Genomic DNA, 22,957 nt, shown 5'->3' with positions numbered 1-22,957 from the left:
AAGGCCCAAGTGAAAACCACAGCTCTAGTAGAATGAGCTGTAATCCCTTCAGGAGGCTGCTGTCCAGCAGTCTCATAAGCTAAATGAATTATGCTTTTTAACCAAAAAGACAGAGAGGTTGCTGAAGTCCTTTGACCTCTCCTCTGTCCAGAATAGACAACAAACAAGGTGAATGTTTGATGAAAATCTGTAGTAGCTTGTAAGTAAAACTTTAAAACACGAACCACGTCCAAATTGTGTAATAGACGTTCCTTCTTTGAAGAAGGATTAGGATACAAGAATGGAACAACAATCTCTTGAGTGATATTCTTGTTAGATACCACCTTAGGTAAAAACCCAGGTTGGTACACAGGACTACCTTATCCGTACGGAGAACCAGATAAGGAGAATCACATTGCAACGCAGATAACTCGGAGACTCTATGAGCCGAGGAAATAGCTACCAGAAAGGAACTTTCCAAGATAGAAGTTTGATATCTATGGAATGAAAAGGTTCAAATGGAACTCCTTGAAGAACCTTAAGAACCAGCTTTAAGCTCCATGGCGGAGCAACATTTTTAACCACAGGCTTGGTTCTAACCAAAGCCTGACCAAATGCCTGAACGTCTAGAATACCTGCCAGACGCTTGTGCAAAAGAATAGACAGAGTAGAAATCTGTCCTTTTAAAGAACTAGCTGACAACCCTTTTCTCAAAATCATCTTGGAGAAAAGATAATATCCTGGGAATCCAGACTTTACTCCATGAGTAACCCTTGGATTCATAACAATAAGATATTTACACCATATCTTATGTTAAATTTTCCTAGAGACAGGCTTTTATGCCTGTATTAAGGTATCAATTACTGACTCGGAGAAGCCATGCTTTGATAACATCAAGCGTTCTGTCTCCAGGCAGTCCATCTCAGATTAGTTATATTTAGATGGTTGAAAAGACCCTGAGGTAGAGGGTCCTGTCTCAGAAGCAGAGACCGTGGTGGAAAGGATGACATGTCCACCAGATCTGCATACCAGGTCCTGCGTGGCCACGCAGGCGCTGTCAAAAGCACCAAAGCACTCTCCTGCTTGATCTTGTGCAAACCCCTCCGGAGGGAATTCCCACTCCCCCGGATGAAAAGTCTGACGACTTAGAAAATCTGCCTCCCAGTTCTCAACACCTGGGATAGGGATAGCTTTTAGACAAGAGTGAGTCTCTGTCCAGTGAATTATTTTAAGACTTCTAACATTGCTAGGGAACTTCTATTCCCCCTTGATGGTTGATGTAAGCCACAGTCGTGATATTGTCCGACTGAAATATGATGTACCGCAGAGTTGCTAACTGAGGCCAAGTCTGAAGAGCATGGAATATCGCTCCCAGTTCCAGAATATTCATTAGAAGGAGGGTCTCCTCCTGAGTCCACTATCCCTGAGCCTTCAGGGAGTTCCAGACTGTATCCCAACCTAAAAGGCTGGCATCTGTTGTAACAATTGTCCCATCTGACCTGCGGAAGGTCATACCCTTGGACAGATGGACCCGAGATAGTCACCAGAGAAGAGAATCTCTGGTTTCTTGGTCCGGATTTAACAGGAGAACAAATCTGTGTAATCCCTGTTCCTCTGGCTGAGCATGCATAGTTGCAGTGGTCTGAAATGTAGGCGTGCAAACGGTACTATGTCCCTTGCCGCTACCATTAAGCCGATTACATTCATGTACTGAGCCACCAAAGGGCGCGGATGGAATGAAGAACACGGCAGAAATTTAGAAACTTTGACAACCTGGACTCCGTCAGGTAAATTTTAATTTCTACAAAATCTATCAGAATCCCTAGGAGGGAAACCCTTGATATTGGGGATAGAGAACTCTTTCCTTGTTCACTTTCCACCCATGCGATCTCAGAAATGCCAGTACTACGTCCGTATGAGACTTGGCAACTTGGATGTTTGATGCCTGTATCAGGATGTCGTCTAAATAAGGGGCCACTTCTATGCCCCGCGGCCTAAGGACCGCCAAAGTGACCCCAGAACCTCCATAAAGATTCTAGGGGCTGTAGTTAACCCAAAGGAAAGAGCTACAAACTGGTAATGCCTGTCTAGAAAGGCAAACCTGAAAAACCGATGGTGATCTTTATGCATCGTAATGTGAGGATAAGCATCCTTCAAATCCATTGTAGTCCTCTATTGACTCTCCTGGATCATAGTTAAGATGGTACGAATAGTTTCCATCTTAAATGATAGAATTCTAAAGAATTTGTTTAAGATCTTTTAGATCCAAAATAGGTCTGAAGGTTTCCTTTCCTTGGGAACCACAAACCGATTTGAGGAAAACTGTGTCCCTGTTCCTCTATTGGAACTGAATGGGTCACGTACACAATGCAAGAATGTCTCTTTCTTTATCTGGTTTGCAGATAAATGTGAAAGGCAAAAACTCCCCTTTTTTTGGGGGGAAAGCTTTGAAATCCAGAAGATATCTCTGGGGTATAATTTCCAATGCCCAGGGATCCTGGGCATCTCTTGCCCACGCCTGGGCGAAGAATGAAGTCTGCCCCCTATAGGATCCGTTACCAGATAGGGGTCCGTTCCTCATGCTGTTTTAGAGGCAGCAGCAGGCTCCTTGACCTGCTTATCTTTGTTCCAGGTCCGGTTGTCTCCAGACCGCCTTGGACTGAGCAAAAGTTCCCTCTTATTTTGCCTTAGAGGAAGTTGATGCCACACCTGCCTTGAATTTTCGAAAGGCACGAAAATTAGGCCTTTTTTGTCCCTTGATTTGGACCTGTCCTGAGGAAGGGCATGATCTTTTCCTCCAGTGATATAAGTAATAATCTCCTTCAAACTAGGCCTGAATAGGGTCTGCCCCTTGAAGGGAAGTTAAGTAGCTTATTTATTAAAGTCACGACAGCTGACCATGATATAAGCCATAGCGCTCTGCGCGCCAGTATAGTAAAAAACAGAATTCTTAGCCGTTAGTCTAGTCAAAGGAACAAAGGCATCAGAAAACAAAGGAATTGGCTAGCTTAAGTGCTCTAAGCTTGTCAAATATATTCATCCAATGGAGCCTGTAAAGCCTCATCAAGAGACTCAAACCAGAACGCCGCAGCAGCAGTGACAGGAGCAATGCGTGCAAGGGGCTGCAGGATAAAACCTTGTTGAATAAACATTTTTTATCCATTGGATCTAAAAAAGCACAACAGTCCTCGCCAGAGGTAGTGGTACACTTAGCTAGAGTAGAAACTCTTCTCTCCACCTTAGGAACTGTCTGCCATAAGTCCTGTGTGGTGGCAACTATTAGAAAACATTCTTCTAAAAAATAGGAGGGGAAGAGAACGGCACACCTGGTCTATCCCATTCCTTATGAAAAATTTTAGTAAACCTCTTTAGGTATTGGAAAAACATAAGTACACACCGGCACTGCATATTATTTATCCAGTCTACACAATTTCTCTGGCACTGCGATTGTACACATTCATTCAGAGCAGCTAAAGCCTCCCTGAGCAACAAGTGGAGGTTCTCAAGCATAAATTTTAAATGTAGAAATATCAGAATCAGGTTAAATCATCTTCCCTGAGTCACAAATATCACCCACAGACTAAGCATATTGTGAGGTAGTATCAGACATGGTTCTTAAAGCGTCTGTATGCTCTGTATCTACCCCCAGAGCTGTTTTGCTTTCCTTTAATTTCAGGTAGTCTGACTAATACTGCTGCCAGTGTATTATACACAACCTTTGCCATGTCTTGTAAAATAAACGCTATGGGCGCCATTGGTATACTTGGCGCCATTTGAGCGTGAGTCCCTGGAGCGGGAGTCGAAGGGTCTGACACGTGGGGAGAGTTAGTCGGCATAACTTCGCCCTCGACAGAATCCTCTGGTAAAATAAACGCTATGGGTGCCCTTGATGTACTTGGCGCCATTTGAGTGTGAGTCCCTAAAGCGGGAGTCAAAGGGTCTGACACATGGGGAGAGTTAGTCGGCATAACTTCCCCCTCGACAGAATCCTCTGGTGATAATGTTTTTAAATACAAAAAATGATCTTTATTGTTTAACATGAAATCAGTACATCTGGTACACATTCTAAAATGGGGTTCCACCATGGCTTTAAACATAATAAACACAGAGCCTCCTCTATGTTAGACATGTTAGAACTAATAAAGAGACTAGTAAGCTTGGAAAACACTTTAAATCAAGTTAACAAGCAAATATAACAAACTGTGCCTTTAAGAGAAACAAATTTTGTCAAAATTTGAAAAACAGTGAAAAAAAGCAGTAAATCAAACGAAATTTTTACAGTACATGTAATAAGTTAACAGAGCATTGCACCCACTTGCAAATGGATGATTAACCCCTTAATGCAAAAAACAGATAAAAAAAAAAAAAAACGACATTTTTTTAAACAGACACAACAAAACTGCCACAGCTGTGGATTACCTTCCCTATAACTGTTTCTATGCAAAATTTAAGCCAGCCATGTGGAAAAATTAGGCCCCAATAAGTTTTATCACCAAACATATGTTAAAAAACGATTAAACATGCCAGCAAACATTTTAAAACACATTCTTATAAGAGTATGTATGTCTATTAATAAGCCTGATCCAGTCGCTATCACTGCATTTAAGGCTTTACTTACATTACTTCGGTATCAGCAGTATTTTCTTAGTCAATTCCATTCCTTAGAAAAATATATTACTGCACATACCTTAGCATATATCTCTATCAATCAGCCTGGTACCAGTCGCTTTCACTGCATTTAAAGGCTGTACTTACATTACTTCGGTATCAGCAGTATTTTCTTAGTCAATTCCATTCCTTAGAAAAATATTTTACTGCACATACCTTATTTGCAGGAAAACCTGCACGCCATTCCCCCTCTGAAGTACCTTACTCCTCAGAATGTGTGAGAACAGCAACTGGATCTTAGTTACGTCTGCTAAGATCATAGAAAAAACGCAGGCAGATTCTTCTTCCAAATACTGCCTGAGATAAACAGCACACTCCGGTGCCATTTAAAAATAACAAACTTTTGATTGAAGAAATAAACTAAGTATAAAAAACCACAGACTCCAACGACCTCCTATCTATGTTGAGACTTGCAAGAGAATGACTGGTAATGGCAGTTAGGGGAGGAGCTATATAGCAGCTTTGCTGTGGGTGGACTCTTGCAACTTCCTGTTGGGAAGGAGAATATATCCCATAAGTAATGGATGATCCGTGGACTGGATACACTTAACAAGAGAAATTAATAACAAATTATTGTTTTTTATGTTTTCGGGTATTTTAGTGGTAATGGCTCCAAAGTGTGTGTATGTCTAAATATATATATATATATATATACAATATATATATATATATATATATATATATATATATATATATATACTGTATATATACAATATATATATATATATATATATATAAACATGTGTATATATGTGTTTTATATGTGTATATACAGTATGTATGTATATGCATATAAAAATACATAAATACACATGTATATACAGATATATGCACATATATACACCAATACACATATTTAGATTTTTTTTGTTTGGTGCAACGTTTGAATTTAACTTGTAATATGTGCGCAAGTTAGTGCAGGCGCAATATTTCAATATTGAGCATGCTAATGTTAGCGCAACACTTGTAATCTAGTCCTCTATTGGAGCTTATTCCCGATGTATTTTGGTCAGAACTAAAAGGGCAGAGGAAACAAAAGTCCAAATAAAATTGCTGATAAATGTTTTATTTTAGCTATGATACATATAAGTGGAAGAAATAAGGAAGCATAATTTAAAAACTGGTAGCTTATTGTTAATTTATAGACCTTGAAAGAAAGAAAGAAAAAAAAGCTTGTGGATGGTGGAATCATTTATACGCCCGGGCAAGAGCAATACATCTCTATAAAAGTATAGTGATATATCCTTGTTGCTAGTTTAATGTGCTTCTCGGTGCCCTGCGTGTTCTGATTCATTGCAGAGCAGCAATCATGTAGACAGGAGCTGTTCTTGAGTTACCATCAGTGACAACTATAGGCCAATTCAAGGTTGTGGTAGGGTCATGAATCTAACACAGCCACTGATAGAACAATTTCCCCCCTCCACAGGCTGCTATCTGCAGAGCACAGTGGGAATAGACAGTAAGCGATTCTGAAGTTATTTATATTTGTTTTGCATTCACTTTATATTTAAACCGCTAGAGCACTGCGTATTTTGGGTCAAGGCGAGAGCACAGCAAAAGCCAAATTGTTTTTTTGTAAGAATGGAAATCACGGACCTTGAACTACTATTCATGATATCAATAAAATTCTCACATTCTGGGAATAAATTCTGTTTGCTGAGAGCTTTTGTATTGCAGTGAACTTAGTCTGCTATTCAAAGAAAAAAAAGGAAACTTATGATTGTTTGTATTAGCAGTAATATCTCATAAATCAGCAATAGAAAAAAGAAATAATTACAATTGAATAGCCTGAAAGGGATATAAGCGTATGAAAAAATATTCAGTTGCACTCAAAATGTTTCCTGATGTTTGGCGAAATGTTTAATAGAAGTTAGACATGAAATAACCCTTAGGGGGCGATTCATCAAGCTTGATGCAGCTGTTTCCGCGCGAGACTTCAGGCTCGCCGGAAACAGGAGTTAAGAAGCAGCGGTCTTAAGATCCTTAACTTGTCCGCCTCCTCTGACGCTGTAGTCTTCAATCCACCCGATCCTATACGATGGGGCTGATTGACATCCCCTGCTAGCGGCCCATTGGCCGCAAATCTGCAGGGGACAGCATTGCACACGCAGTTCACCAGAAATGCTTGTGCAATGATAAATGCTGACAGTGTATGCTGTCGGCATTTATCGATGTGCGGCAGACATGATACGCTACAGCGGATCATGTCCATCCGCATACATTAACACACACTTGCTCGTACAATAAAACTAAACTGTTTTGTCACAAAAGAGTTAAAGGGACATGAAACACATTTTTTCCTTTCATGTTTCAGACTAAGAGGCCCATTTATCAAGTTCCGTATGGATCTTGAGGGCCCGTGTTTCTGGCGAGTCTTCAGACTCACCAGAAACCGCTGCTCCATAACCCTGTCCACCTGCTCTGATGAGGCGGACAGGAATCACCACAATTCACCCCGATCGAGTACGATCGGGTTGATTGATACCACCCTGCTGGCGGCCCATTGGCCGCGAGTCTGCAGGGGGCGGCGTTGCACCAGCAGCTCTTGTGAGCTGCTGGTGCAATGCTGAATACAGAGAGCGTAGTGCTCTCCGCATTCAGCGATGTCTGTCAGACCTGATCCGCACTGTCAGATCAGGTCCGACAGACATATGATAATTCGGCCTCAGAGCATACAATTTAAAAATAAAGTTTCCAATTTACTTCTATTAACAAATTTGCTTCGTTATCATGATATTTTTTGTTGAAGAGTTACCTAGATAGGTAGCGTGCACATGTCTGGAGCACAACATGACAGGAAATAGCGCTGCCATCTAGTGCTCTTGCTAATGTATAACATTGCTGCAAAACTGCTGCCATATAGTGCTGCTGACTTTTCAACAAAGGATTACAAGAAAACAAAGAAAATGTGATAATAAAAGTAAATTGGAAAGTTGTTTAAACTTGTATGTTCTATCTGAATCATGAAATAAATTTGGGGGTTTTATCTCCCTTTAAATGCTGCCGGTACTCAAAGAAAGATTAAAATGTATTCCAATTAGGGACATAAAATGTAAAAAGTATATGCTTTACTATGTTAGAACATTTTATTATTTCACTATTGCTTGCGTATAACTATGTTTTAAACCCCTGCAAAGGGATTAAACACATGGTTAAAGTCAGCTCTAGAGTACCACAGCACTATTGGGAGCTAGGTAATCCCATCTAGGACCTGATGATCTAAAGCTCATCGCTCTATAGCCGCCAATCACCTGCCAGCTCCCGTTAGTGTATTGCTGCTGAGGATATGTACATATGTTTTAAACAAATGATTGCAAGATAAAGTAAATTTGATAATAGAAGTGAATTTAATAATATCTTAAATTTGTGTGTTCTTTCTGAATCATGAAAATGTTATGTTGATATTCATGCTCCTTTTCCTTTCAACCAAACGGCTAGATTACGAGTTGTGCGTTAGGCTTAAAAGCCTACGGTCCTAACGCTGCTTTTTAACGCCCGCTGGTATTACGAGTCTTGCAGGTACAGGTGTACTGCTCACTTTTTTGGCCAGACTCGGAAATACCGCAAATCCACTTACGTAAATTGCGTATCCTCTTTTTTCAATGGGACTTGCATATCGCCGGTATTACGAGTTTGACAAAAAGTGAGCAGTAGACTCTCTCCTGTCAAGACTGCTACCGCATTTTAAAGTCAGTAGTTAAGAGTTTTACACTACAACGCTGTAGCATAAAACTCTTAACCAAAGTGCTAAAAAGTACACTAACACCCATAAACTACCTATAAACCCCTAAACCGAGGTCCCCCACATCGCAAACACTAAAATAAATTTTTTAACCCCTAATCTGCCGAACCTGACATCGCAGCCACTATAATAAATATATTAACCCCTAAACCGCCACACTCCTGCATCGCAAACACTAGTTAAATATTATTAACCCCTAATCTGCCGTCCCTAACATCGCCGACACCTACCTACATTTATTAACCCCTAATCTGCCGCCCCAAACGTTGCTGCCACTATATTAAAGTTATTAACCCCTAAATCTAAGTCTAACCCTAACCCTAACACCCCCTAACTTAAATAAAATTTTAATAAATCTAAATAAAAATAACTATCATTACTTTGGGGCAATGCCCCGCAAAAGGCCCTTTTAAGGGCTATTTGTAATTTAGTGTAGGGTAGGGCTTTTTTTTATTTTGGGGAGACTTTTTTATTTTGTTTGGGGGATTAGATTAGGTGTAATTAGTTTAAAAATCTTGTAATTTGTTTATTATTTTCTGTAATTTAGTGTTTGTTTTTTTTGTACTTTAGATAATTTAATTTAATTGTATTTAATTTATGGAAATAATTTAATTATAGTGTAATGTTAGGTGTAATTGTAACTTAGGTTTGGTTTTATTTTACAGGTACTTTTGTATTTATTTTATCTAGGTAATTATTAAATAGTTAATAACTATTTAATAAATATTGTACCTAGTTAAAATAAATACAAACTTGACTGTAAAATAAAAATAAACCCTAAGATAGCTACAATGTAACTATTAGTTATATTGTAGCTAGCTTAGGGTTTATTTTATAGGTAAGTATTTAGTTTTAAATAGGAATAATTTAGTTAATAATTATAATGTAGGTGTCAGCGACGTCGGGGGTGGCAGATTAGGGGTTAATAAGTGTAACATTAGGGGTGTTTAGACTCAGGGTTCATGTAAGGTTGTTAGGTGTAGACATAAAATGTATTTCCCCATAGGAATCAATGGGGCTGCGTTAAGGAGCTTTTCACTGCTTTTTTGCAGGTGTTAGACTTTTTTTTCAGCCAGCTCTCCCAGTTGATTCCTATGGGGAAATTGTGCACGAGCACGTTACACCAGCTCACCACTAACGTAAGCAGCGCTGGTATTGGAGTGCGGTAATGAGCAAAATTTTGTTCAACGCTCACTTCTTGTCTGGTTTGTAAAAACCCGTAATACCAGCGCTGTCTGTAAGTGAGCGGTGAGCATAAACTGCTTGTTAGCACCGCACAGCCTCTAACGCAAAACTCGTAATCTAGGTGAAAGTTTGCTAAGCAGTGACTCTAGCCTATAGTGATTAATATTTCAAAATATATTCTTTAATGGCACATACAGATTTGACATAAGGAAATCAGTGTACAACAGTAAATTCTTACTACATGTCTGTGCTTAGAGGGATACTTGTTAAGTATTAGTAGTAGAATCAATGTAATATGTCAATGTCTTAACAACATCCAGGTTATGAAAAGATGTGTCTGAAGCATTCTTAGGATCAGCACAAAAAGAAGGGACAGCAATTTCTCTGCTAATATTGTCTGAAGAAACAATCTTAGACAAGAAGTCAAAAGTAGTCCGTAAAACTGCCTTATCTTGATAAGAATAGGATAAGGAGGTTCAAAGGAAAGAGCAGATAACTCTTCTAGTATAAGAGATGGCCAAAAGGAATAAAACCTTCCAGCAGCCTAATATCCACCTTATACATCAGTTCAAAAGCAGGAGGCTGCAAAACCCTCAACACCAAGTTAAGATTCCATGGAGGAGAAATCAGCTTGATTTCAGGTTTAATATGAACCAAAGCCTGAACAAAACCATGAATATCAGGCAGATTAGCTATCTTCCTATGAAACAACACTTAAAGGGCAGAAATCAGCTTCTTCAGAGAACTGGCAGATAGACCCTTATCCAGACCATCATTTAGAAATTGCAGAATCCTGGGAATTCTGAAAAAATGCCAGGAAAACCGTTAACCAAACACCAAGAAATAAAGGCCTTCCATAACTTATAATACATTTTCCTAGTTACAGGCTTACCAGCCTGACTTAAGGTTTCAATCAATGAATCAGAGAAACCTCTATATCCAAGGATTAACTGTTAAATTTCCATGCCATCAAGTTCAGAGACTTGAGATCCAGATGAAAAAAACAGACCTTGAGACAGAAGGTCTGACCTTAGAGGAAGAGGCCAAGGAGGGCAGCTGGACGTGTAAACCAGATCCGCATACCAAACTCTAAAAGGCCAAGCTGGAACAATCAGGATTACTGATGATTTCTCTAGGCTTGTCTTGGAGATCACTCTGGGTAAAATTACCAGAGGAGGAAACAGACAAGCAAGGTAAAATGACCAAGGAGCTACTAGAGCATCCACAAACTCATCTTGACTGTCCCGGGGCCTTAAAAAAAGTACCTGGGAAGTTTTTTGTTCAAATGGGAAACCATCAGATCTATCTCTGGGAGACCCCAAAGTTCCACAATCTGATTGAAAACATCCTCATGAAGAGACCACTCCCCTTAATGTAGAGATTGACGACTGAGAAAATCCGCTACCCAGTTGTTCACACCTGGAATATTAATTGCAGAGACTAGACAGGAATTGGTTTCTGCCCATAAGAGAATTTAAGACACCTCATAGCTAGGGAACAGTGAGTTACCCCCTGATGGTTAACATATGCAACTGCTGTGACATTGTCTGTCTGAAAATGTAGAAGAGATTCTATTTTCAACAGAGGCCAAGCTTGAAGAAGATTTATTGGCAACCTCATCTCCCGAGGATCCCAAACTCCCTGTGCTCTCAGTGACCCCCAAACAGCACCCCAACCTGAGAGACTTGCATCTGTAGAGATCACAGTCCTGGTAGGACGAGCAAAAGAAGCCTCCTGAATAATAAACTGATGATCCAGCCACCAAGTTAGAGACTGGGTTGTACTGGGATCCAAAAATATCTTTTGAGACAGCTGAGTATAATCTCTGCACCACTGACAAAGTATACAAAGCTGAAGAGGTCTCATGTGAAAATGGACAAACGGAATTGCATCTGAAGCTGCACTCATAAGACCTAGGACTTCCATGCAAAGAGCAACTGAGGGGAAAGAGGGAAACTGAAGGTTCAGAGAAGCCGACAAAAATCTTAACCTTCTCTGCTGTGTTAGAGAAAGACTCATGAAGACTGAATCTATTTGAAACCCCCAAAAACTTACCTTTGTATGAGGGATCAAATAACTTTTTGGAAAATTGATCCTCCAACCATGTTGTTGAAGAAACAACAAGAGTTGTTTGGTGTGGGATTCTGCTAAAGGAAAAGATGGAGCTTGAACCAAGATATTGTCCAGGTAAAGAAAAACTGCAATATCCTGAGTTCTGATCACAGACGAAAGGGCAGCCAGAAACTTTGTGAATATTCTTGGAGCTGAAGCCAGACCAAATAGTAGAGCAATAAACTTGAACAAAAGACATAATAGTCCGGATAGTTTCCAATTTGTAAGATGTAATCCTTACAAACTTGTTTAGTGCTTTCAAATCCAGAACTGGTCTAAAAGTACATTCACTCTTTGGAACAATGAAGAGATTTGAATAAAATCCCATCCCCTGTTCCTGCAAAGGAACTGGCACAATCATTCACATAGCTTCCAGATCTGAGACAGACTGGAAAAAAGCTTGAGTTTTCAACAGATTCCTTGGAACATTGGATGGAAAATAACAGACAGACTGAAACCAAGCCTTCTGAAAGAGGCTTTACCTGCCCCCTACCAGAACTTCTGGATCGGGTGCTGCACCTTCATGCAGATTTGGTAGTAGGGATAGATTTATTACCCTGCTTTGACTTGCTCCAGATAGCACTAGGCCTCCAGAGTGAGTCGGTAGTGCCTTGCTTCTGAGCAGAGGAGTCATTCTTTTGTTCCTTATTCTAATGAAAGAAACAAAAACGATTGGAAGCTTTTTCATCTCTAGGCTGCTTGTCTTGGGAAAGAAAAGCCAATTTACCTCCAGTAACAGTAGATATAATAGAGTTTACATCAGAACCAAACAGTTTCTTTCGCCGAAAGTAAAGAGACAATAATCTGGATTTGAACACCATGTCAGCAGACCAGGATTTAACCCATAAGGCTCTCATGGCAAGGATTGTCAAAGACATGCTATTGATATTAATATTCATAATATCAAACACAGCATCACAAATAAAAGAATTAGCATTTTTAAGTAGACCCAAAAGATTTTCACTGAGAGGGTCATCCGAACACTGTTCTGAAAGACCGGACAACCAGCAGCCACAAAAGCTATAGAAATGGCTGGCCTAAGTAAATATCCTGCTTGTAAAAAGGGCCATCTATGAAAAGACTCTAATTTTCTATCCAGAGGGTCCTTAAAAAATTTACTATTTTCCATAGGGATATTAGTACATTTAGCTAGAGTGGAAATAGCCCCATCAACCTTAGGAACAGTTTCCCACAATTCAACATTAGCAGCAGGTAATGTACTGTATATTACTTTTTAAACCTTGCAGAAGGAGTACATTAATTATCTTGCTTAGACCATTCCCTAGAAATCATGTCAGAGACAGCATCAGGAAAAGGAAAAACCCCAGGGAGGTTATCAACAGTCTTACAAACTAAATTTAAATGATTACAAGGCTTATCCTCAGAAACCTTAGACAATTAAGACAAAAGAGAAGGAATATGTTTAAACAAAAAAGAGGAAACATAAGGTTCAACATCAGATGAAGACTCCTCATCAGCAGAGTAAACTTCAACATCTGAAGACATAACAGTATCCCAGGGCACATAGTACTAGTAGCAGGTAAATTCTGAACTGACCTTTTATGCTTGTTTGAAGGCGGGAGGATAAATACCAAAAGACGCAGCATTAGGTTGGTCTGATTGCATTAATAAATTTAAACATGATACACATAAATGAGATGGAGCAGGTACTTCAGCTCTTTTACAATAAGCACACCTAATGATGGTAGAAAGGTGTTCATGGGACTCGGCTTCTAGAGTAGATTTAGGAACAGAATAAACACTATAACCCCTTTAAAAAGCTCTTGAGAAATGAGAAAAATGTACCCCCTCCTAAGTAGCTTTTAAATTAGACTTATAGGTACAAAACTGAAGCCGAACTGCAAAACAAAACAAAGCAGGAGACATAAACAACACATCCGAAGGACAGGTAATGCTCTAAAAATGCACACACAAAAAACTTACAGCTAAAAAGGACTAAATATGCCAAAACCTGATGGGCGCATAGTAAAAATGTACTGTATGTACTCTAACCTGATGTGCGTAAACCAGTTGAATCGTGAAAATAACTAAAACAGCATAAGGGACGTGCGCTAACCCAATGTGTGCAACCCTGGTGCATGTAAACCTGAAGGCTGACACGTAAAAATGAAAAATAAGTGTGCAAAAAAATGCCGGCACATGCAAAACAGCAAGGGGACTAATGAAAAGGATTCTGTCCCTGGGCCATATATATTAGCAAATATATATAAACTATAAGTGCCCATAACATAGTTTTAGAGTGTCTAAAATGTTAGAAAATTATTATTACCAATAGACACCCATCCACCAGCAAATAAGCAGCAGACAGCCACACCAGTATTGAAACATTTCAGCAGAGGTTTATGAAATAGGAGTATATTGTAGATCCATAGAGGGAGGCAAAAGACCCTGCAACCAATTCTGGAAGATTTATGACAAATTTCCCATGAGGTGAAAAAAGAATCACAAACTATAACTCAAATTCATCCCTCTGACAAGTACTGTACTCTAAGGGGAAACTGGGCCTCAGTATAGACTGAAAACCCCTCTCTTTGAAGAATGAAATGCACCTTTTCATTCTTTAACCACCTCCAGAGGAGGCAAAGTAAAGACTGAGGTAAGTGTGTGGTGGGAGGAGTTTTATAGGGCTCTTGGGGTTTGGGAATCTTTGCCTCCTCCTAGTTGTAAGGAAGAATAATTCCCAGGAATAATGGATTGTGGACTCTCAACACTTGTATGAAAAAAAATGTTGCTCTCAATCGGCTATGCTCTAATAAATAAAAGCATGTTGTGATTATGTTTCTTCCTCAATTTTAGTGTTTATCTTCTAAATAATGATGTTAAAGCTTGGATCTGCTTTTCTAAACTGTGTACTTAAAGCAGTCAGTAACCTTTTGCATTATGCTAGATTACCAGGACAAGAGCTGCTCAGAGAAGCATTGTTTTTCTTTTTTTCTTTCAAGAATAAGCCTGTAGATATCCGATTATTATGGTTGCTAATTATTTTTATAGGGTTTGGACTTTTCCTGGCCTCAGGGCTAGTAAGGTTATGAGTTTCTCCAATCAAGCATTAACTGTAGTTTTGCACTTACCATTGTTGGTTCAGTGTGTGTTTATGTAATTTCTGCTTTTTTTTTTTTTTTTTAAAGAACTTTATAGGTACAGCGGTTGAGTAATAAGGAAAGCCAGGGAGGAGATTCTACATACAAGGAAATAAAATGCAAACAGATGAAAATAAAGACTGATTAAAGGGACAAACCCAAATTTTTTCTTTTATGATTCAGATAGAGTATGCAATTTTAAGCAACTTTCTAATTTACTTCTATTATCAATTTTAATTAATTCTCTTGCTATCTTTATTTGAAAAAGAAGACATCTCAGCTAAGGAGCCAGCAAATGTTTGCTTCAGGACCATGGACAGCACTTGTTTATTGGTGCTGACCAATCAGCAAGGATAACCCAGGTTGTTCACAAAAAATGGGCCGGCATCTAAACTTACATTCTTGCTTTTCAAATAAACATACCAAGAGAATGAAGAAAATGTGATAATAGGAGTAAATTAGAAAGTTGCTTAAAAAGGCATGCTCTATGTGAATCACAAAAGAATTTTTTTGAGTACAGTGTCCCTTTAAATACTGGTAACTTGAAAGACAGTTTGGGCAAAAAAATGACAAGTGGAAACGGCCTTCAGAGTCACTGAGATCATGCTTGGAAATTTGCAGACTGTAACCCACAGCTTAATCCAAAATGCAGACAGCTGGGGCACAACTGTCACAATCTCACCATTACAGTTATGCATTGCTGAAGATTTTATAAGCATTAGTCCCCAATCAGCCTTTGAAATCATACTGAGATTAGATGGACCGCCCTACTTGCAAAACAAATTGAAAGATAGTGAACAAAAGTGCATATAAATGGAGGATTTAACAGCATTTTAGAACCACTTAGCTCATGTAGGCTGCCAATTTTTCTTAGCTGCTTTAAATTCTTGATCTTCTGATGAATGTATGTTTATGGCCAGTGGTATGATGTCCCTGAATGTTCTTGAATTTGTATAACAAGTTCAATTACTTTGACATATCCATCACCCTGATGTATTTTTTTATCCTATGCACATATTTCTCATTTATTTATCTCTTTTCTAACAAATGTAACTTCTTGTATATAAAAATGTATTAATTACATACTTGCCAGCTGTCCCAATTTTCCGGGGACAGTCCTTGTTTTTAGCCTTCTGTTCCACAGTATAATCGTCATAGAAATCTGCCCAAATTGTTCAACTTTAGCATGTATGTGTCTGTGAGAAATAGACATTAGGGTATTTGCTGGTCAGATATATGTATTTAAATACTAAGTATGTCACGGATTGCCAGCCTGAAGGCTACATGCGGCCTTGTCCTTTGGCCCTAGTTTTCGTGGCCCTTCAGGCAAAGCAGAAATAACAAATTGTGCCATAGTTTGTAGCCATAGGAAAAAGCATTACTAAAAATGTGTACACCAACAACAGTAGACAGAAAGTACACTGCAACCTTACCTAAATCTATTATATAATTATATATTTGTTTGTTTAATAGCCATACATTTATACGTGGCCCTTAAGGCTTCTAAAATATTGATCTGTGGCCCCTGTTTGCTAGTAAATTGGTCATCACTGCTGTATGGGATTTGCAAAATAATAGAAAAATGAATAAATGCAAAATATAGTAAAAAAAGATAAGTATAGATAGAAAGATACATCCAGTATATAGTACATAAGTAAAGCAGTTCACTGTGGTCTTTCTTCAATAAGTTCAGTTTATCCTCAAAAATAAAACAAAATTATAATGTAGCTTTGTTTAAATTGGTGATATTATAGACCTGTGCAGCTCCAAAAAATTTGGTTAGTCCGAATCTTTCGGAACAAAAATTATTTTCCCTGAATATTCGTTGACTGCACTATTCGGTATTAGTTTTGTTTTAAACAAAACAAATACTGAATATTTTTAAAACATTTACATTTGTTTTTGTTAAATAAAAGTAAATAAAAAATTCACCTGTAGCTTTATACTTACCTTTAACACGGTGGAGAGCTACGCTTACCCACTCCTCTTCTTTACAGAGCCGGCCGCTCTAATAGGAGGCTTAGCACGGCGGTAATAGGGACTCTGTAAAGAAGAGGACAAGGTTAGTCTGGCTCTCCAGCGTGCTAAAGGTATTTAACCCCTTTAAGGGGCACTCAAGTCGAAAATTTAATTTCATTTCAGTGATTCAGATAGAGCAAGGAATTTTAAACAACTTTCCAATTTACTTCCATTAACAAAATGTGCTTTTTTATATTTACACTTTTTGAGTCACCAGCTCCTAGTGAGCATGTGCAAGAATTCACAGAATATACATATATGCATTTGTGATTGGCTGATGGCTGTCACATGGTACAGGCGGAGTGGAAATAGACATAACTTTGAAATTTGTGAGAAAAAAGTCTACTACTCATTTGAAGTTCAGACTAAAGGGTCGATATAACAAATGTTGGACGGACATGATCCGCTGTAGTGGATCATGTCCGCCCTACATCGCTAAATGCCGACAGCATACTCTCTTTGCATTTTGAACAAGCATTTCTAGTAACATGCTTGTGCAATGCTGCCCCCACACATTCGTGGCCAAATGGCCGCTAGCAGGGGGTGTTAATCATCCCGATCGTATCTGATCGGGATGATTGCTGTCCGCCTCCTCAGAGGTGGCGGACAATTTTAAGAGCAGTGATCTTAAGACCGCTGCTTCTTAACTTATGTTTCCGGCGAGCCTGGAGGCTCATGCGGAAACAGCTGCATTCGCAGCATGTTAAATCGGCCCCTAAGGGCTATTGTATTGTCTTGTTATCATGCATTTGTTTATCATGCAAATCTACTATATTTACTGGTCCTTTAAAGGTAATTTAAAGAAAACAAAAGAATACTGATGAATTTTGTCAGTATTTTATCATTTGCTTTAAATGTCGTTGGTGCATTCATTTCAATATTCGTTTCATGAAAACAAAACGAATATCTGTTTTTTGTTACAAATTTGCACTCATAACAAAACAATTGCACATCTCTAGTAAATATTGTGCACAGCCAATTGATTGTTCACATGAGGAGAGCTATGTTAGTATCCCTGATTAACCCTGCAAGATAGCATGAAAACCAGAAGGAAAATGCTATTTATTAACATGCAGCTATATAAAGATTTAAAATAGCAATTGTGAATAAAATGTCTACTCAAGATCCCAATCGGCCTTAAGTGTTAGGATCTATTGAACAAACTTTTTGCCTCTAAACCTGCAGCTTACTCAAGAGGTGTGTACCTGCCCACAGGGTTGGCTCCAGAACAAATGAAATGGGGGGACATTTTTTTTCACGAGGGGGCACGCATTTACAAAGCATGTATGAGAGTTAAAATAAGAGCAGACCTACATATTCTGCAGGAAAGTGTAGCCATCTTGATATTTAATTTATAGCTAATGCCAGTATTAAAGGAATATATTGTAAACTCATTCTCAAATCTCAATCATGTCCCCTAAACAGCCATGCACCCCAAACCCCCCAATGCAATTAACCCCTTTGTTTGCAATAGCAGTGAGGATACTAGGTTTTCAGGTACTGGTAATTTTGTAGATTCGAGTTTTGCAATAACTAACGGATATCAGGCTCCTTAATAAAAATGTTTTTTTAATCAATTATCTTCTAAGGGGTTTACACATAGTCAAAGTCAATTGTTTCTGTGTCACTTCAGATAAGGAAATAAACGGCAATCCTATGAATGTATGTATGTATGCTCCAATCATCATCTGTATCTTTGCTTGGAGTTATATTGGAGTTCGCTGGATGTAGAAATTTGCTTATGTGTTTAACCCCTTGTTAGACATGTAATGACAAAAGATAAGAAATAAACTTGTGTAATGAGCTTGAGTAGGTAGTTTGTTCGTTTATTTATTTTTGCAATTATGTCCCTTTAAAAAAGTGAAACTCCAAATTTACATCTAACATTAGAATTGTGCTATGTAATGATTTGCAGGTTTTGCCACATTACAAATAAATCACACTACAAGAAGAAAATGTTTTATTTCTTTATATCTACATATTGTAATTAAATAATTGGTTGATGTTGGACTATTTTTATGTCAAACATCTAAAACCTTTTCAGGTTTAAAAATAGAGATGTCCTGTATATGTTGTCAAATGATATGCTTACAAATGCCATGTGTTTCTGAGAGGTGTGTTGAAGCATTAAGGAATTCCTTCATGTAGATAGAAAATATAAAGTATTTTAGGACAATGCGTTTATGCATAGGGTGCTTCCATTATAAATTCAAGCTTTGACTTGGCTAAATATCAGCCAGCTCTTTTATTTAAAAAAAAAAAATAGAATTGTTGCGCCTAGATTTAGAGTTTGGTGTTAGCTGTCAAAAGCAGCGTTAAGGGGTCCTAACCCTGCTTTTTACCGCCCGCTGGTATTTAGAATCAGACAGGAAAGGGTCTACTGCTCACTTTCATTCCGCGACTCGAGGCCACCGCAGATCCCCTTACGTCAATTGCGTATCCTATCTTTTCAATGGGATTTGCCTAAAGCCGGTATTACGAGTCTTGGAAGAAGTGAGCGGTAGAGCCTCTACCGACAAGACTCCTACCGCCAAAAAAAGTCAGTAGTTAAGAGTTTTATGGGCTAACGCCGGAACATAAAACTCCTAACTACTGTGATATAAAGTACACTAACACCCATAAACTACCTATGAACCCCTAAACCGAGGCCCCCCACATCGCAAACACTATAATAAAATTATTTAACCCCTAATCTGCCGACCGGACACCCGCCCCGCAACCGACATTATCCCTGTGAACCCCTAATCTGCTGCCTCTAACATCGCCGACACCTATATTATATTTATTACCCCCTAATCTGCCCCCCCCCCATGTCGCCGCCACCTACCTACAATTATTAGCCCCTAATCTGCCGACCGGACCTCGCCACCACTATAATAAATGTATTAACCCCTAAACCACCGTACTCCCGCCTCGCAAACACTATAATAATTTTTATTAACCCCTAATCTGCCCTCCCTAACATCGCCGCCACCTACCTACAAATATTAACCCCTAATCTGCCGTCCCCACCGTCGCCGCTACTATAATAAAGTTATTAACCCCTAAACCTAAGTCTAACCCTAACACCCCCTAACTTAAATATAATTTAAATTAATCTAAATAAATTTACTATAATTAAATAAATTATTCCTATTTAAAACTAAATACTTACCTATAAAATAAACCCTAATATAGCTACAATATAACTAATAGTTACATTGTAGCTATTTTAGGATTTATATTTATTTTACAGGCAACTTTGTATTTATTTTAACTAGGTACAATATAACTATTTAATAGCTACCTAGTTAAAATAATTACAAAATTACCTGTAAAATAAATCCTAACCTAAGTTACAAATACACCTAACACTACACTATCAATAAATTAATTAAACAAATTAAATACAATCATCTAAACTAAAATACAATTAAATAAACTAATTTATAATACAAAAAAAAACACTAAATTACAAAAAATAAAAAAATTATACAAGAAGTTTAAACTAATTACACCTAATCTAAGCCCCCTAATAAAATAAAAAAGCCCCCCAAAATAATAAAATGCCCTACCCTATTCTAAATTACAAAAGTAATCAGATCTTTTACCAGCCCTTAAAAGGGCTTTTTGCGGGGCATTGCCCCAAAGTAATCAGCTCTTTTACCTGTAAATAAAAATACAACCCCCCCCAACAATAAAACCTACCACCCACATACCCTTACTCAGCCAATCAGATTGACCTCACATTCTATTGGCTGTTCCAAGGTCAATCCGATTGGCTGATTGTATCAGCCAATCAGATTAAACTTCAATCTGATTGGCTGATTCAATCAGCCAATCAGATTTTTCTTACCTTAATTCCGATTGGCTGATAGAATCCTATCAGCCAATCAGAATTCGAGGGATGCCATCTTGGATGACGTCCCTTAAAGGAACCGTCATTCGTCGTTAGTCCGTCGGTTGAAGAGGATGGCTCCACATCGGCTGGCTGGAAGATGGCTCAGCTCCGGATGGATGAAGATAGAAGACCCCGCTTGGATGAAGACTTCTACCGGATGGAGGACCTCTTCTTGCCCCGCTTGGATGAAGACTTCTACCGGATGAAGGACCTCTTCTTGCCCCGCTTGGATGAAGACTTCTACCGGATGGAGGACATCTTCTTGCTCCGCTTGGATGAAGAATTCGGCTTGGCTGGGTGAAGACGACTCAAGGTAGGGAGATCTTCAGAGGGTTAGTGTTAGGTTTATTTAAGGGGGGTTTGGGTTGGTTAGAGAAGGGGTATGTGGGTGGTGGGTTTTAATGTTGGGAGGGGTTGTATTTTTATTTACAGATAAAGGAGCTGATTACTTTGGGGCAATGCCCCGCAAAAAGCCCTTTTAAGGGCTGGTAAAAGAGCTGATTACTTCTGTAATTTAGAATAGGGTAGGGCATTTTATTATTTTGGGGGGCTTTTTTTATTTTATTAGCGGGCTTAGATTAGGTGTAATTAGTTTAAACTTCTTGTATAATTTTTTATTCTCTGTCATTTAGTGTTTGCTTTTTTTGTATTATAGATTAGTTTATTTAATTGTATTTTAGTTTAGATGATTATATTTAATTTGTTTAATTAATTTATTGATAGTGTAGTGTTAGGTGTATTTGTAACTTAGGTTAGGATTTATTTTACAGGTAATTTTGTAATTATTTTAACTAGGTAGCTATTAAATAGTTATGAACTATTTAATAGCTATTGTACCTAGTTAAAATAAATACAAAGTTGCCTGTAAAATAAATATAAATCCTAATTAGTTATATTGTAGCTATATTAGGGTTTATTTTATAGGTAAGTATTTCGTTTTAAATAGGAATAATTTATTTAATTATAGTAAATTTATTTAGATTAATTTAAATTATATTTAAATTAGGGGGGTGTTAGGGTTAGGGTTAGACTTATGTTTAGGGGTTAATAACTTTATAATAGTAGCAGCGACGGTGGAGGTGGCAGATTAGGGGTTAATAATTGTAGGTAGGTGGCGGCGATGTTAGGGAGGGCAGATTAGGGGTTAATTCAATTTATTATAGTGTTTGCGAGGCGGGAGTGCGGCGGTTTAGGGGTTAATATCTTTATTATAGCGGCGACGAGGTTTGGTCCGCAGATTAGGGGTTAATAAGTGTAGGTATGTGGCGGCAACATTGTCGGGTCAGATTAGGGGGTAATAAATATAATATAGGTGTCGGCGATGTTAGGGGCAGTAGATTAGGGGTTTACAGGGATAATGTCGGTTGTGGGGCGGGTGTCCAGTTGGCAGATTAGGGGTTAAATAATTTTATTATAGTGTTTGCGATGTGGGGGGGCCTTAGGGGCTAACGCATCCATTCAGACAACTCTAAATACCAGCGTTGTCTTAAGGGTGTGCTGAAAAAAAAAGCAGCGTTAGCACCGCGGGTCTTTACCGACAAAATTCTAAATCTAGGCCTTAGCCTTTTAATAGCCATTAAGTAAATTACTAGCATTCATAAAAGAATATGAAATAAATGAACACTCAGGTTAAGAATTTAAAAGAAAATACTAGCACAGATTTTTATTTCTTAGGATGTTGATCAAGCATGTGAGCTTATAAAACTCTTGTGTGGGAATAGCAATAAGCACACAGAATACAATATAGTAAATCTAATTTCCGTGGAATTTGAAATGGCATTGGCTAAAATGCTTCTTTAGGTTTCACATGAAGCTCGGCATGAAGATTTGGGCCCACAAAACATATAAAGTATACCATTTCTATATGATCACACATACGCCAAGAAACAGACACAGAGTTGGATAAATTAATGTTACTCAGAGTTGTCTATTGGGAAACCCCATGAATTAGAGTTTCAACTGCTTTTGTTTTCCATATATAGCAAAGAGCATGTAAGACTTAGAATTTAAAGCACAAGGTCTCACAATTTAGTAAACACCCAACTAGCCTGGAGATACAAATTTATTCCCACTGTGCTGTGAGAGCGTATAGAGCAAATAAGCAATGAGTATCTGTCCATAGAGATCAGTTGTAAACAAACATTTCCTATTAGCACAAATATCAGTTCAGTGTAATCTTTTTCTTGCACAGATATATTAAAGAGACATTGCAGGCGAAAAATGTTTCGTAAAATCGTAAGTGTATGTAATTTTCTTACTACTCTCTATGGA

This window comes from Bombina bombina, chromosome 7 (assembly GCF_027579735.1).
Source record: "Bombina bombina isolate aBomBom1 chromosome 7, aBomBom1.pri, whole genome shotgun sequence".
In the NCBI taxonomy this organism is placed as follows: Eukaryota; Metazoa; Chordata; class Amphibia; order Anura; family Bombinatoridae; genus Bombina; species Bombina bombina.
Note: the sequence above shows the minus strand (reverse complement) of the source record.